A 14,314-nucleotide genomic window follows, 5' to 3' on the forward strand; every position below is an offset into this window, starting at 1 on the left:
GGAAACACTTGAAAACAAATAAATAAAATAAATAAGATAAATAAAAATGGAACTCCAAAACTCATTCAATTAACCCTGAGAAAGGCAGGAAAAAGAAAAAAGAAAACAAAAAACAGAGAGAACAAATAAGAAACAAAAAATAAAAATTGGGAGATTAAGATCCCATATATCAATAATTACATTAAATGTAAATGGCTAAAATATACAATTTAAAGACAGAGTGGCAGAGTGGATTAAACATGCTGCCTATAAGAAATTCACTTCAAATGTAATGAGATGGGTAGTAAGGGAATGTGTGTGTGTAGGGCGCACTGAGGGCGCACATGAGCACACACATGTAGTTATATGTATATATATATAGTTATATGCTATATATATGTATGTATGTTATATACAATAATATAGGTAGTAAGGGTATACATATATATTACATACAATAAACACATGCAAACATTCAAAAGGGAAAGCAGAGTGCCTATGTTAATATCTGATAAAGTAAACTTTGGAACAAAGAAAATTACCAGAGACAGAGAAGGATGTTATATAATGATAAAAAGACTCAATTAACCAGGAAAACTTATCCTAAATGTGCACCAAATAACAGAGCTACAAAAGATAAGACACAAAAACTGATAAAAGTGAAAGAAGAAACTGACAAATTACAACAACTGACAGAACTACCAAACAGAAAATCAGCAAGGATATAGAAGAACTCAATAACACCATCAACTAGGAAGATCTAATTGTCGTTTATAGAACACTCCATTCAGCAGAATATTTTTTTTTCTATTTAATGATAATGACAAAAAAAAATTTCTCTCAAAAGGTAAATAAAGTTTCATATGTAAATTGCTTTTTGTCTCACTAAAACTTTTATGTAAGTATACCTTAGGAAGTTGACATGCAAAACTAGCGCTCTCTCTTACTGGATTAAAGGATAGAAGTGGCAAATGAACAATTTGTATGTTTTTTTCTGGTTTTTAATTTGCATATCAGTGACTTTTAAAAAATAATGATCAGTGTAACATTTGATCATTGAATACTATTATATGAAAAACAGAAATGTATAAAGAAGGAAATTAATCACATGTGTCCTATCATGGAGTGATACCTTCTCACTGGTGTCCTCATGTGGCCTTTTCTCTGTATTTGCCAGAATATTCTTTTTTAAGTGACTATGGAACATATTCCAAGATAGACCACATCATGAGCCATAAAACAAACTGTAACAAATTAAAAATTTCCAAATGCTTGGAAACTAAACAACACACTTCTACATAACTCATGGGTCAAAGAGAAATAAAACACAAAAATGAACTAAACGAAAATGAAAATAAACGCATCAAAATTTGTGGAACACAACTATAGCAGTGATGACAGGGAAATTCATAGCACTAATACATTAGAAATGAGGAAAAGTCTCAAATCAGTAATTGAAGTTCTCACCTCAAGAACCTAGAAAGAGCAAACTAAACTGCAAATGAGCAGAAGGCAGGAAATAATACCAGAAATCAGTAGAAATGAAAACAAAAATACAACGTAGAAAAATCTATGAAACAAGGAGCTGATTCTTTGAAAAGATCAATAAAATTGACAAATCTCTAGCAAAAATGACAAAAAAGAGAGCAGACAGAAATTACCAGTTAGGAAGGAAACAGGGATCTGCAGACATTAGAAGGATAGTACGGGAATATCACAAACAATGCTACACATACAAATTTGACGATTTAGAAGAAATGGACCAACTCCTTGAAAAACACAAACTACTTCAACTCACTCAATATTTGAATAGCCTTACAAGTACTAAGGAAATTAAATTCATAGTAAAAATACTTCCAAAAAAAAAAAAAATCTCGAGGTCCAGCTGTTTTTACTGGAGAACTCTACCAAACATTTAAAGAATTAACAACAGTTTTATACAGTTTCTCCAGAAAATAAAAGAGGGAACACTTTCAAATTGACTTTATGAAGTATTACCCTGATGCCAAGACCAAAGCCTAAAAACAGTAAGTATGGTAGCATCAGGGAAATATAGACTAAAACTACAATGAGATATCTGTACACACCTATGAGAATGGCTAAAGAAAAAAAAAAAAAAAAAAAGGCGACAACACCAAATGCTCCTGAGGATGTTGGAGAAACTAGATCACTTATACACTGTTCATGGAAATGTAAAATAATACAGCCACTCTGGAAAAGTTTGGTAATTTCTTAAAAAACTTAACGCACAATACTTTATGACCAGCAACTGCATTCCTTGGCATATACCTCAAAGAAATGAAAACGTATGTTCACAGAGAAAGCTATACATGAATATTTACAGCACCTTTATTTGTAATAGCCCCAAACTAGAAACAACTCTGATATCCTTAATAGGTGAATGGTTCAACAAACTGTGGTGTATCCATACCATGGAATATGACTCAGCAATCAAAAGGCACAAACTCTTGATTCACATAACAACCCTGGAGAATCTCCAAATAATTAATGCTGAATGAGAAAAGCCAATCCTCAAATGTTTTACCTACTGTATGACTCACATTTGTACATTTTTTTTTTAATCTATTTATTTATTTTTGGCTGTGTTGGGTCTTTGTTGCTGTGCACGGGCTTTCTCTAGTTGGCGGCGAGCGGGGGCTACTCTTCATTGCGGTGCGCAGGCTTCTCATTGCGGTGGCTTCTCTTGTTGCAGAGCACAGGCTCTAGGCATGCGGGCTTCAGTAGTTGTGGCTCGCGGGCTATAGAGCGCAGGCTCAGTAGTTGTGGCGCACGGGCTTAGTTGCTCCGTGGCATGTGGGATCTTCCCGGACCAGGGCTCGAACCCGTGTCCCCTGCATTGGCAGGCGGATTCACAACCACTGCGCCAACAGGGAAGTCCCTGTACAACAATCTTGAAATCATGAAATTACAGAAATGGAGAACAGATTAGTGGTTGCCAGGGGCTAAAGAGTGGGTAGGGTAGAAGGGATATGGGTGTGGCAACAAGAGGGATTATCTTGACTTTATCAATGTCAACATCCCACTTTTCAAACTGTATTACAGTTTTGCAAGAGGTGACCATTGGGGAAGACTGGGTAAAGGGCACATAAAATCTCTGTATTATTTCTTACAAGTGTATGTGAATCCACAATTATCTCAATATAAAACATTTCATTAGAAAAGGGTACACAAAGTAATATACAGAGTGACAAGGAAAGACTTAGGTATATAAACAACCATTGTTCTGAGACCTACTGGCAAAGCATTATCACTGTTTACTACAAAAGAAAGAAAATAAAACATCGAACATATTGTCTATGCCTAATGAATTTATCAAAAACAATTTGTCAAATAATTTACTAAACACCATTTTTACCTCTAGTGTTCCTACTTTCAAATGAATTTCAGGTGGAATATTTAAAATTATGTATAAGGGAATAATTAAGTTGTCTGATGACTCATTAGAAACTGAAGTTCTAAGACACCAGGCATAAGATTTGAAAGTGAGTTTAGACTAGGTTTCCTAGCAGTGAAAACCAAAAGGACAATATAGTATTTATTATCTGACAAAGGAAGCATACAAGTTCAACTGTAACTGTAAACTTCTTCTGGACTTTAAACTCAAAAAGGAATTTATGGTGGGGGCTTGTATAAAGCGATATTGGCTGACACTGTATTGTAGCTGTCTGCAACTATGCTTTATTAAAAACCTAGAATCACTGTTTAAATCACTGACTCTCAAATTTGTGATGAGTCTTTATTATTACTGATTTTTTAAACTATGTGCAAGAAATTAATAGAAACATTCATTTTCATGGTCACATTGGGAAACAATTCTACTCAGGCCCAGGCCATGTGCTGGAGTGCTCCCAGGTAACTGTCACAGGGCTGTGGAGAAGAATGGGACACAAGCGCGCTGAAAACCCCCAGGAAGAGCCAGCCCTGCAGCGTGTGCTTGAGCTTGTTGCACTACAGGTGCTCCGACAGTGAGTGAGAAGCAGCAGGATGGTACAGGGACTGAGGTGAGCCGGGCTCTGAAGTCCAGTCACTTGGACCCCTCTTCTGCGCTCCAGCCTCCATTCATTCTCTTACTGAAGGTATTTACTGAGCACCACTAAATGGCACATGCTATCCTAGGCAACGGGCTGGTATGAACCGTTGAAAGTGGTGTAAAAGAGTACAGTGAGCGTGAGGCAAGCTGAGCCAAGAGCAGACGGTGCGGGCGCACATGAGCACACACGCACACACCTGCATATGTAAGTTAAGGGAGGCTTGAGAAACAGTGATTTTGACAGGCACGTAAATGCCTGCGTGGTCATGGATTCACAAGGATACCAAACTCCTCTGGCTGTAAAATTTTCTCCACATGCAGCAAGGGGTCTTGACCTGGTCTGAGAGCTTGGGGAAGGCTTTCCTGCAGAGGTGGTACATGTGCAGGATGAGCAGGAATTAAGTAGGAGATGAGAGGAGGAACAACGTTCTAGGCGTAGGGACTTAGGGTCTTAGCACGTGCAAAGGCCTTGAGGGGAAACTAGCATATAAGGCTGGTAAGGCTACACAGCATGACCACCTAAGGGGAAATGGTAGAAAATGGGCCTAAAACAGTAGTCTAGAATGTACAAGATCATAATAAGAACTTGGATATTTATTTTAGGAACAATGGAAGCTCTTAAATGGAGTGTCTGGCTATGGTGTCAAAAAGGAAAAGAGGAAACAAAAGTCACTCTGAGACCTAAATTAAGAGAGTCATTTAATTGTCCACTCAAAAGATAACAGAGGCTCGGGCTAGTGGCAGGTGCTCCTGACGGGTATAACCAGATGCCTGGGCTATGCCAGCCCTCACTCTATTCCTCTCTGCTCTTCCCCTCCACAGTAAAAAGCAACACCATACATTTAGTGCACATGTATGCAAGTGTGTAATTTGTTCCTGGAAAGTTAAGGAAGTCTGCAACTCATGACTTCTATATTCTTAACAAGCCATGAAGCAAGATCAGCAGAGACCAAGAGTTGCAGCGAGGGTACTGAGAAGTGGAGTGACTTTATCAGGTAGTATGAGTGGCTATGTGGGCTACGACCATGGACTCACAAGGACACCACACTGTCACAGAGCTGCACAGGGAAAACAGAGGGCTGGTCTGCTCCTACATAAGTTTGGTCTTCTCAACATCAATAAATAAAATCATAATGGCAGATAACAAAGTACCGACACCTTAAGGCATCCTTCCAGTGGAGGTCTCACTAGTTCTGCAGAACTACTTGGCTGGGTGACTATATATTTCTTTAAAAATGAAAAAAAAAAAATCAATATTATTTTAGGCAGATGACCTCTAACAAAGGAATTCTCTAGGAGGGCCAATATTATTTCCAAAGGAATTCTGATAAGAAATGTCAGTAAAGATTACTTACACAAACACAATGTCCCCTCTCTTAGAGTAAGCAGGAATAGCACTGGCTATGGTGGCAAATCCATATGAGTATATAATGGCTTCTTCTGTCTTCATAAATTTTGCCAGGCGGTCTTCCAAATCCAAGTGCACATCTAGTTCAAGAGTACAAAGTTAAATGGTTAAACTGTCTCATAATTCTTTTTCTTTGACTAAAGAATAAATAAAATAACATAAGCAGTTTAGCTATTAATACTGTCACCTTGTGGTCAAAATGTAATTGTTCTTAAGTTACAAGTCATACAATATCTACTAAGATAATTCTGGGCCAAAACTGTTTCTATACTCTGTGAGCTGAATCAGCTACTCATTTGTCTATAAATATGTGACTGGGACAGCTCTGACTCTAGGTTTTGCTTTTATATCACTCTAGCAATAAGAATTCAAGGTCCAGTGACCTTGCCTGCTTTAACTTCCCTCAACCAACAATGCCAAGACTTTACCAATGTACGACATTAACTTATTAACGCCGTTTTGCATTTTAGGAGAAGTGACCAAACCAGGCATGAAGACAACTGTCAACCAGCTTTTAAAAGGAAAAGAAAGAAAAAAGAAAAGTAGTTAAGTTAAAAAGAACCCCACATACTCTGCATCAAGAGACAGGAACTTTTTCAGTTGTGGTGGTCACTCCTCTAACAGTTTGTGTCAGCACTTAGTTGTGGCACCTGCCATCACTCTGCAGTACTGAGTTTCTGTCTAAATTTCTTTTGCAGTGTACTGGTGAATTCAAACGTATAGTACAAAGAGAAATATGGTCCTTTTATGGAAGCAGCTTAAGAAGAATGTTGATGTAATTATAGGGATAAACTGTAATTATTAAACTGGTATTTTTTTTTTCTCTCTTACATCATCGTTCCATATAGCCTTTCACCTTCCCAGGCTAAGCCATGAGGCTTCACACCCTGGGATGGAGGGACCAGCAATGTCTAAAATAAATAGTGTACCAGCTGGCTGTGAACTAGAAAACTTCCAAGTGTCTTAAAATGAGGCAGAGAAAATTTTTTTAAACTTTCTTTAGCTCTTTTAACTACAGCAGGACCCAAGTCTGGAGAACGAGATCAGAGTTTTACCACATGCTCTGCGCAAAGAGAACTCAGAAGTTGATACAGGAAGGATGCAGCCAGGCCCCTCCAGCCTTGGAGCTTCATGGGAGAAACGAGGAACTCTGAGGAGTAAAGGCAGACTTTCAGAGCCACGGCATGTCCACTGCGGGGAACTCAGAAGTGTAGGCAGTGGCAGGGGGACCCAGACGTTCCCCAGTGAGGGGCGGTGGAGAGGGCTGATGGCCCGGCAGAGCCCTCCGGCTCAGATGTCGAGGACCTGTGGCTGGGAGCCTCGCTCCAGGAGACCCCTTCAGCATCAGCCTTCCCTCCAAGTATGCCCCTCTCTACCAGAGACATTCCTGGTGAGAAGGGGGAGAGGGAAAAGACCTGCAGGACTGAGATATACAAAAGAAACAACTTAACCCAGCTGGATACAAGGCTGGACACTGAGTGGACTAAATATTTCCAACAGAGACCTGGTTAGCTGTTAAGTGTGAGATTTCCACCAACTTCCAGGGAGGAACAAGTGAGTAAGGTCAGCTCAGCAACAGGAATAAACAACTTTTTAGAACATTTGAATAAAGTGTCTAAAATCTGTAAACCCACTCACTGATTTATCAGAGGCAAGTTAATCTTACTGTGATGCTTTTTAACTAGTAAAAGACAAAATTAAGAATTATAAAAGATACAACTTCACAAAGGACTAAATTTTAATAAGTAGTTAAATGAGGGCTGTCCAACAATCTCATTCAATTGTTAATCAAACATTTAGTAAGTATCACATAAAAATACTCTGATAAGCACTGGATCAAAGAGAAATATAGGGTTTCTGCCACTTGACAAAGTGAGACAGCTAAGAGAAGCATCTGGCAGCTGTCAATGGAGAACTCGGAGCCCAGAGGGCAGATACAAGGCTAAGCTGTGCCTTCACTCCCCTGGTCTGAAGCACTTGGGTCCCTTCTACACTCAGAACTACAACACATTCACAGTGACTTCTGACTAAAGGCACAGAGGTCCCTCGATTGTGAACCAAAGGCTGCTGGGGTGGGCGCCAGCTATTGAGTGAGAGATGAGACGACACAGAGGGTCCGAACTACACCTCAGTTTGATGGCAAGAGAGGTATAGTGAGGAATTAGAAAATTTAGCAGCAATATCCAAATAATAAAATAAATTGAAGACCACTTCACTTGTAGACTTCTTAAAGGATGATATAGAATTGTGAAAATGAACTATTTATCCCATTCCAATTTATCCCATCAAGTAATGATAAACAACTAGGCATGCTTCTTCCCATTTATAAGTTAAAATGTATACCAACATAGCTTATTGCATAAAAAACACATGAAATACCATTTGATTTCCATTACCAATCAGGTAGTCATTTTTATAGAAGTGACACTTTCATGAGAGCAACACTAAATAAATATGAGATTTCACAGTAACGTGTAGAAGAATGCATCCCGGTTGATCAAAATGGCACCAAAAGAGTGCTTAGCTCTTCAAGCATCAAATCTGTGACATCAACACCACCAAGTCTGAAGACTTGATCCTGCTCCTGACTGCCCGCCCTTCCACGAGATATGCTGCCAGGGAAGTGTTGCAGGCAAAGTCTGGCAAGAACGAGGAAAGCAGCAAAGCACCAGAGAACCAGCTACGTCCATGCAGCTGAGCACGGGCGTGTCTCAGGCATGTCTTCCTTTCCTCTTTGTTAGCGCTCTCTGAGCACCCTGCCCACAGATAGGTCCCCACCACTCTGCTGCCTCTCACTTCTGATGAGACAGGAGGCCAGGTCCCCCATAGGAGGCCTCCTTCAAATTACAATGCTGCCTCTGAACTGGGAATTATCTATCCCAAATCTCAACAATTTAGCTAGCAGATGGACAACCCAAGCCACAGTGAATTGCTCTCATTCAGTATCTCCATTTTAAAAAGAAAAAAACATGCTATGGATACAGACAAACTGTTTTTGCCAACTACAAAAAAGGATTTTAAATCATTCTGTAGCTCTAAATGACTCTCCTCATTGATTAGCAATAAAACAGTAAAACAATCTTGGCTTTGTTTTAGGGCTTTAGAGTTAGCTACCCAGTTGATAAAAATTATGTTAGTATTCTCATTATACATACTCATAGCCATTTTTATGTCATTGCCATAAAGTGGTAAGAAGAATCCCTCTACAATAAATCAATGACTTACTGGTTCTTGCCTAGTCCCAAAAGTTTAAAAAAGATGGGCCTTTCCTCCTCCTATCTAAAGACACTGGGTTTTAGCTGATGTCAGCCTTGCAAAGCAGGTTTTGTGACAGGTAAACACGGACAGTTGCATAACTTCTTTTGATGTCTGATAGCTACTCTGCAAGGAAGAAACTCTTAACCCAAGGGCGGGGGAGGCAGCAAACAGAAAAACTACCAGGGCATGTTCTTTAACTTTGGATGCCTATCTTCTGTGTGTATGATCCATTTCAACAATTAGTGCCACAGATTTGCATGCGTCATTCTCTCATTCACTGTTAGGAACCAATATGGTAGGCAAGAGGCCACGGAGGAAGGTGACCAGAAAGCCTCTGTGTCTTCTCAGCACTTGCTGCCCTTTCTGGCACCTGCTCCCTCACCAGAACGTAACAGATGGGAGGCAAGGCCAGGGCAGGATGCCCCACACCAAACACAAGGCCTGGCCATGGCAGTCATCACAGGGGGTTCAGATCTGGGCTCCCTCATTGCCAGGTGTGAACCATGGACAGGCCCAAAACTGCTCTGTGCCTCTCAGGTCCTTCCCCTGTCAAATGGTTAACAGTTCTACCTGCCTCAAAGGATTGTTAGGAGAACCGCAAGAGAATGCTTATAAAACACTCAGAACGATGTCTGGCATCGAAAAAGCAACATGCTGGTGTTTGTTCAATTAACTCAATATTTGTAGAATAAAAAAAAGTAATCTTTTAGAAGGAAAAAAGGTACGCTATCTGCTAATTAAGTTATCCAAATCCTGGATATTTAAGGACTATCTTATATTAAAGCCACTTGTTCAAGTTCCTATTTATCAGAATAAAAGGAGGTGTTATGGCCTTCTTGATTGTTTTTCAGAGGAAAGACTATGAAATACCCAACTTTAGAACAGTTTAAAAACAACCAACTATATTTTCTCTTAAAATCTCCATATTTTTGTGTTACATACTTTTTTTAAATCCCTTGAGACTTGGACAATTTTCTTAAAAGTACAAATATCACCTATGTACTCATTAGAACATTAAAAACAGTGCTGAATGTTTTCCAGAATGTTTTCACATACGGTATCTTATGTGATTCTTACCAAAATGTTCTAAGTTGTGCAACTAAGATCATTCCCTGCGTACACTGCGAAAACTACAATTCCATGACTGGTAGGAAGAAGTGGCAGATCTAGGAATTTTATGACCAAATGCCCTTCCTACTAAAACATGTAGTCATGGTCCTACAACAGAGAGAAAATATTTTTTAAAATAAACAAATGAACAATTGTTTACTATTGGCTCTAGAACACAATTACATGCCACTATCTCTCACCATGAAACTCTGCCACTAATTGTCTTTTGATTTAGTTTAAGACCAAAGAGTCAAGTAGGCATCATGTATGCAAAGCAGATCCCAGGCACAGGGATAAACCACATGTAAATGAGATCTGAATGCATTACAAACAAAACAATCAGAGAGGTTCAACAAGAGAAACTATCAAAGTGCATAGGGGCCCCATTAGCCTTAGAGGAAAGGAAGGCTCCACAACCTGATAAAATCACTTGACTGATTCTAAACTACACATTAAAACAATAAGATGAGAAGGTGGAAAACTTCGGATCCACACAGTCCTCACAAGACTATTTTAAGAACCTGCTGGGCCTTCAGGAGGCAGGAGAACATTTAGCCTAAGAAACTAGAAGAATTTTAATTCAACTGTCAATTTTCTTTTTCTGTGTTAATCATCTAGTATCATCTATTATGTTACTATGAAATAATAAACAGAAAATGTTTTAATAAGGAAATTTACTTTTCCAATAAGTGATTTTCATTCACTATCTGAAAAGTTGAGAAAAGAGCTAAAAGAGGGAGCATTTTCATCACTGAAAACAGATGCCTGAGTGATATTAGTACTTCCAGGAAAAGAAAAAGCCAAAATCAAAAGCAACCTTTTGGTTGGGCCTGGGAAAGAGACCCTAGCCTCACATGTAAGCTACTAAAATGAGAGGAAAGGGAAGTTCACTTCTGCTTTAATGCTCAGTACAAAGGGCAAACGTACCCTAAATATTCAGAAAAATTGAATTATAGAGGGTATTTTATTTTTTTTATTTTTAAAATAAATTTATTTATTTATTTTTGGCTGTGTTGGGTCTTCGTTGCTGTGCGCAGGCTTTCTCTAGTTGTGGCGAGTGGGGGCTACTCTTTGTTGCAGAGCACAGGCTCTAGGCACGCGGGCTTCAGTAGTTGTGGTGCACGGGCTTCAGTAGTCATGGCACACAGGCTTAGTTGCTCCGTGGCATGTGGGATCTTCCTGGACCAGGGCTCGAACCTGTGTCCCCTGCATTGGCAGGCGGATTCTTAACCACTGTGCCACCAGGGAAGTCCCAAGGGTATTTTAGAGATTTAAAATATAGCCTTAGCTGACCTCAAGTAGCTTCTTGAACTTATCTAACACTGAAATTTCAAGGTAATTTAACACAACTACAGTAATTTAAGTGATTAGTTCCAGAATAAGGAAAAACACAGAAAATACCCTGTTGGAAAACCAAGTAAAAATACATACGATATACACATAAAGAAAGGAAAAAAGATGATAAGCAAGCATGGGCAACTGCTGAAAAGGAACAAAACAAGTTTACAGGAAGGACAATGTACTCAAAAAACAATACACATTACTCCAAGCTGTAGGTTTGGTGTCTTATTACAAAACCATCACACTGCCAATTAACCTTCAACCTTTGTCCAGATACCACAGTCTGTTTGAACCTTCAACTACATTAGGATAAGGATGACACAGTGACCAGTAAGTAGTTCAGAGTAGCTAATACACAATTATGTGTTCATTATATTGACTCTGGTGGCCTATTCAGACACTTGAAAGATGAAATCCAATTTAAATTTAAAACGCACTTGAACAGCACACCACACGTATGTGGTATGCTACCATTTTTGTAAAACGGGGGGGAAAATGTATGGAAGTGGTTTGCACACACTGAAAAAAGCCTGGAAGAATGAACAAGAAACTACTGATAGCAGCTGGCTTTTTTGGGGGTGGAATGGCAGTGGGGAGAAGACTTCACTATCTCTTTAAATCTTTGAGGTTTATATCATGGATTGAATTATTCAATCAAGAAAATTAATTTAGGATGGATCAAGAGGGTTTTATGAAAAGTGAAATAAGTTGGACAGAGAAAGACAAATAGCATATGATCTCACTAATATGTGGAATCTAAAAAACAAAACAAACAAACAAAATAAAACAAAATGAAAACAGACTCATAGATACACAGAACAAAGGGGTGGTTGCCAGAGGGAAAGGGGATCAGGGGTGGGGAAAATTAGGTGTAGGGGATTAAGAGGTACAAAGCTCCAGTTATAAAATAAATAAGCAATGGTGATGTAACATACAGCATAAGGAATATGGCCAAAAATATTGTAATAACTTTGGGGACAGACAATTACTAGACTTACCATGGTGATCATTTCATAATGCATGCATGTCAAATCACTATATAGTATACCTGAAACTAACATAATATTGTATGTCAACTATATTTAAATTAAAAAATTTTTAAATCATTAATTTAACGACCCCCCCCCCAAGTTTAGAGGCACACAGCATCCTATTACACGTATTTCAGGTGACCCAAATGAAAAATTGACTGGGCAATTAAAACAACATATTTCCATAGCTCTGGGAAAACTGGTCTTGAAGATTTGAAACTTTTTTTCCACTAAATTTAGCAATAAATCTCTTATCGGTCTTCTCAGATTTAACTCCCGAGCAAGAGCCAAGGCCACACATGCAAATAAAATCTACTAGAAAGAGAGGCTTTCAAGAAAAAATTTCTTTACCCCGCAAGCAGATCATGGAAAGAAAGCCTTGTTGATCAGATTACAACAAACAACCCTGTAAAAAAAATGCCTTTTCTGGTTTTCTAATTCTTATGAAGGAAATAATACCCTACCAATAAAAAGCAGGCAAACAAATCATGTTTGCACTAGGCTAGAGGAAAGAGGGAGCCTCTGATCTGAGCTCTTTTAAGTCTTTGAGCTTGCCATTAATATTGCAAATCAGAATACTTATTTTCTAGTTTTAGGGCTGAAATTAATTAGCTATGTGACCATGAGGAAGTCACTTAACCTCTCTGAGCTTTCTATTCTTCTGACTAGCTGGGATGCTGGAATACAAGATTTTAAAGATCCTTTCCAGCTGTAGGATTCTTGGACACCAACTCCCATCATCTGTTTCCAATAAAAATAATTTAACCACTAAATTAGCTAAGGGATAAAGAAAGGTGCTCCCTTAAATAAAAACATCTTAACTGTTAAAGTGAAAACAACAAAGACCCAGAAATGAAAATGAGTAGAGAAGACAAAAGAGACTTCCCTGGCCCCATTGTCCCTACCCTCTGACATTTTGTAAACCAGAATGTTATTTCCAGTAATACACTCATTTGGAAAATTATTTAACAACATTTTTGAAATTTTCAGAAGCAAAGAACAATATACGTTTAATAAAAAACCACCATAAAATTCCAGGGTCTTCTTTGATGACTCTGATTTAGGGAGTTCATAGTGTTTGAAATCACACTCTCATCCTAATATGTAGTTAGCCCATCTCCAGGTCATTCACACACAAGGAAATCAATGATCCTTTGTCTTCATTCCAGAAAGAAAAGGGCTACACAGTGTATGACCTGCCCCATTCCCCAAATCCGTTCTCACTTTCCTCCCGGCACGTGGTGGCCGCCCAGCTAGAGCAACTTTCCAGCCCCTCTGCTGGGAGACGTGACCTGGGTTATGTTCTCACCAACAGAATGTGGGCAGAATGATGAGCAACCCCACCCGCCCACCTGAACAGGTACCCATGCCCTGCACGCCTGCTCCCCCATACTCATCACCTGGCTTCGGCCACACAGACAAAGATGGTGCCCTCAGGCCTAGAGCAACGAGACAGGGAGAATCTGGGTTCCTGCACGACTACCAAGAGCAGAGCCACTCACAGCCGGACGCCTCCCCTTACAACTGTCATGCCCGGCAGAAACAGTTTCCTCACACCACTGTCTCCTGGGGCAAATGCAGCAAGAGCTCGGGCTTCGCCCTACTGAGACAGTGTGCCTTAGGTACCTATGGCTCTTCTCCACAGGGACAGTCAGCCCCAGACCAGTGCATCTCCTACCAATGATCTCAAACACAAAATCTAGGAAGTTCGCCAGCTTATTACCACAACTCATTAAGGATACCTTTTCCAAGGAGTTCTGAAATCAAACTGAATCTTAATTCTTGAAAGCAGGAGTCTGAAAAAAAAACAGAAAACATACCAAATGTGCCCTAAAATCCTCTAGGTTCACAAGTTCCCACACCACACTTCTTTAGAGATGCCAAAGCTGCTGCCTTCGTGAAAGTAAAAAAAAAAAAATTAGACTGTAATAATATATCTTCGACAGTTTAAAAACGACATTTCCTATTCTTTAACCCACATAGCTCCCCAGTACCCTGGCTTTCCCTTTCTTAGTACTAAGACCATTCTAACAGGATATGAAGAAAAGAGGGATGGGAAGACTTAGGTATACGACTTAAAACATGGAAAAGTTATATTAGCTTGATCATTAAAACCTGGTTAACTCAATGCATTCG

General features: G+C 39.2%; 1 pseudogene; it reads right to left on the reverse strand.

Moving 5' to 3' along the window:
• Nucleotides 1-14,314, reverse strand: part of LOC102998165 (serine palmitoyltransferase 1-like) — a 61,621-nt pseudogene that overhangs the window by 33,776 nt on the left and 13,531 nt on the right.

This window comes from Balaenoptera acutorostrata, unplaced genomic scaffold (assembly GCF_949987535.1).
Source record: "Balaenoptera acutorostrata unplaced genomic scaffold, mBalAcu1.1 scaffold_534, whole genome shotgun sequence".
Classification (NCBI taxonomy): domain Eukaryota; kingdom Metazoa; phylum Chordata; class Mammalia; order Artiodactyla; family Balaenopteridae; genus Balaenoptera; species Balaenoptera acutorostrata.